Below are 3,785 nucleotides of genomic sequence, written 5' to 3' on the forward strand. Positions count from 1 at the left end.
TGTTGGATATGAATCTCCTTGCATAATCTAATACTTGCTAAGACTAAAGATTTATTTATAGCAAGACTTGTTAATTATCATTTTGATTAATTAATTTTTTCAGCATGAGGGATAATGAGATAATGATAATACATTTTAATCAATCTCTTTTTTCAACTATTTATTCTCTTAGATCCTCGCGCTGAACAATGTGAACCTGAAGTTCAAAAGATAATGCATTTACAAAATATTACAAATCAACTACTAGATTTACTGACCTGCCAAAAGTTACCAAATCTCAAATTTCAACTGCAAATGCTCCAATTTGAGTTGATGTGCCAACAAGATAATTTATTAGTACAAATGAAACTAAACCACATTTAGAACATGAAAAATCAATGAGTTCTATAGATAAAAAATCTCGAAAAAATGAAAAGAACAAATTATCAAGAGGGTCATAATATGAGACAATTGCTCATGAAAATCCTGTAAATATAATTTTTCATAAACCCCAAAGAGATTCTGGTATCTGAAAATGATAAAAGTGAATTTGTAGTCGACAACATTTTTGCATATAATGTTATTGTTAAAATAATGAAACAAAGACGAGGATCTTAAACTTAAATCTATTGATAAATGTAAATCAAGAAATGATTGGCCAAAATGAAAAGATGCAATTCAAACATAATTGAATTCGCTCGAAAAAGTAAAGTTTTTTACCTGTAATCCAAATACTTGAAGGTGAAAAGTCAGTGAAGTACAAATTGGTTTTTGTGAATATGAAATGAAAAAAATGAAATTGTAAGTTTGTGGCACATTGATTTTTGCAAAGGTTTGGCATTTATTATTTGGAAAAAGAAAATTCTCTTGTGGTAGATGCAATTACTTTCAAATATTTTATTAATCTGGTAGTATATGAGAAACTTGACATGCATCTAATAGATATTATTACAGCATACAGGGGCGGAGCCAGGATTGAATATTGGGGGGGCGAATATACCTCGGCCAATGCGGGACCCACCGTGGGTCCCATCTCATAAAATTGTATTATATTTTGACGTGTGGGGCCTATATTAAAAATTTAGGTAAATTAAGCTGAAATTCTAAGCGAGATTTGAATTTCCATCAATAGGAATGAAATTTTAGAAAAAAGTTTAAGGATTAAAAAAAAAAATCAATGATTATATGATAAAATCTATGGCTGAATTCTAATGAGATTCAAATTGCTATTAGTAAAATCAAATTTTAGGAGAAAGAAAGAACAACTAAATAAAGAAAATAAAATTATACTTTATTAAATGAGTATTAGAAAATTCGTGGTGAATATGAGAGAGAGAGAGAGAGAGGAATAATTTGAGAAAGAGAGTGAATACTGATAACTGTGGAGAAGATTTTGAAAAATTCCAATGTCGGTTAACTACTCCAATATTTTGTGAGACGTGTGAAAAAAAAAAAAGAGAAGAAATAGGAATAAAAGAGGAGACTCGTGAGAGAATAAATAGGAATGAAAATATGAGAGAGAATATAGGGAGAAATTCATGGATCGTGAGTTAGTTTTTAATTAGAATTTAACCCTTTATTCCTTAAAACTAATGGTTTAATGATAACCATTTGATTATGATTAAGAATGACATGTGTACCCATCATCTATATCTTAGTGATGCGTCCAAAATCTGCTCAGCCCTTGGATCTCCACGTGATGTCCTGCAAAACGGCAAAACGAAAGCGTCATATGTGGCCCGACCGTTGGGGTCAGGAGTCCACCTCCGAAGGCTAAGTCAGTTGATGAACTTAATCACAAACGGCTCTGCTAGAAGCACAGAGCTAATGAATGAAGAAACGGGAAAGGTGATCTAGATAACAGGACGCTGATAGTTTGGATCTATCAGTATGTATCTGAACCTGAGTCTCAGATAGTATTCTTTTTGATCGATTGATCCGTCCCTCACCTTGTATGGTAGTGAGGTTTATATAGAGTGTACCTTCGAATCTCCTTCGTTGGATGCACTCGAGCCTTCTTCGGGTAGTCGTTGGATCTTATCAATAAGATCCGTTGAGCGATAGACTTCTACTAGTTTGGGCTAGTAGAGGACTCCTGAGATAACCGTTAGGTTATGCGATAGTTATCCCTTTGATGATGATTATCCGCAGCCGTCAGTTTGAGTCTGCTGTCATCAAGGTGATTACCCTAATCCATAAGTAAGATTAGGGTAATCTTTCTTCTTCAGCAAGCCATCTTCTGGATCCGGTTCGCTCGGGAGCGATTCGGTTTTCTCCGTCTCGACCGGGGTCGAGGGTCGGACCAGGTATGAACCCGATCAGATCATAAACTCTCCATATCACTTAGATTTTTATTTTTAATTTTTGGAGGGGGCCAAATAGTGGTATTTCACACGTAAAGTGAGAAAAATTAGGAAAATATGTAGGCATTTCTAAATTTTCAAAAAATCCGGGGGTCCCTATTGGCTCCGCCACTGACAGCATATTTATATGGTTTACTCAACTGTGAAATTTATATGAAAATTTCTGAAGAATTCAAAATGCCTAAAGCACATAATTATTTTTGAAATTTTGTTGAATAAAACTTCAAAGATGGCTATATAAAGTAAAGCAATTAAGGCATATGTGATATAATCACCTTAGTAGATATTCATTAAAGGAAAAGTATGAAAATAACCAAATTTGTCTTTGTGTCTTTAATAAAATATGTAAATCTAACTTTGTTGTAATAAGTATATATGTTGATGACTTAAATATCATTGAAACTCCTGAAGAGCTTCCAAAAGCAGTAGATTATTTGAAGAAAATTGAAATGAAACATCTTGGAAAAACAATTTTGTCTTGGCTTACAAATTGGCATTTGATGAATGGAATATTCGTTCATTAATTAACTTATATAAAGAAGATTTTGAAATGATTTATATGGATAAAGTACATCTATTGAGTGTAGGTTGTGAGATCGTTTGACATAAAAAAAATATCAATTTCAACCCCATTAAAGCAATGAAAAACTTCTTGATTTTGAAGTATCATATATCAATGCAGTTGAAGCATTTACATATCTTGTTAATAGTACATGATTAGATATAGCATTTTCTATAAATTTTTAGCAAAATTTAGCTCTTCTTTCGACACGAAGATATTGGAATAATTTTAAGCATATATTTCGGTACCTTCGAGAAACTATTGACATTGATTATTTTATTCAAATGAATATGGACATCAACTTACTTGTTATGCGTATGCATGATATTTATCTGATCCACACAAAGCTAGATCTCAAACAAACTATTAATTCATAAATGAAAGTATAACTATTTCTTGATGTTCAACAAAACAAACTATAGCTGCTACTTCTTCAAATTATGCAAAGAAAATAACGATTCATAAATCAAATCGATAATGTATTTGATGAAGATCAATGATTCAACATAGGGCTGCAACTGGGCCGAGCTGGGCCGGGCTTTTGCATCCCAAGCCCAACCCTATATGGTATAATTTGAGCCCATTCCCGCCCTGGCCCTAGTTCAGGGCCAATGATTATTGTCCCTGTCCCTAAGCCCTACAGGGCCAAGCCAAGCCCATTCCCGCCCTAATTGGCCCTAATTGGGTCGGGTCGGGATGGGTTGGCCCTGATTGGCCCTGTCCCTGATTGGCCCTGATTGGCCCTGACCCTTATTGGCCCTGATTGGCCCTGTCCCTAGCCCTAATTGGCCCTGTCCCTGGCCCTGGCCCTGGCCCTGATTGGCCCTGTCCCTGGCCCAGGCCCTAATTGGCCTTGTCCCTAGCTTTAATTAGCCATATCT

This window comes from Hakea prostrata, chromosome 9, assembly GCF_041222555.1.
Source record: "Hakea prostrata isolate BN-2017 chromosome 9, UWA_Hpros_2, whole genome shotgun sequence".
Taxonomy (NCBI): Eukaryota; Viridiplantae; Streptophyta; class Magnoliopsida; order Proteales; family Proteaceae; genus Hakea; species Hakea prostrata.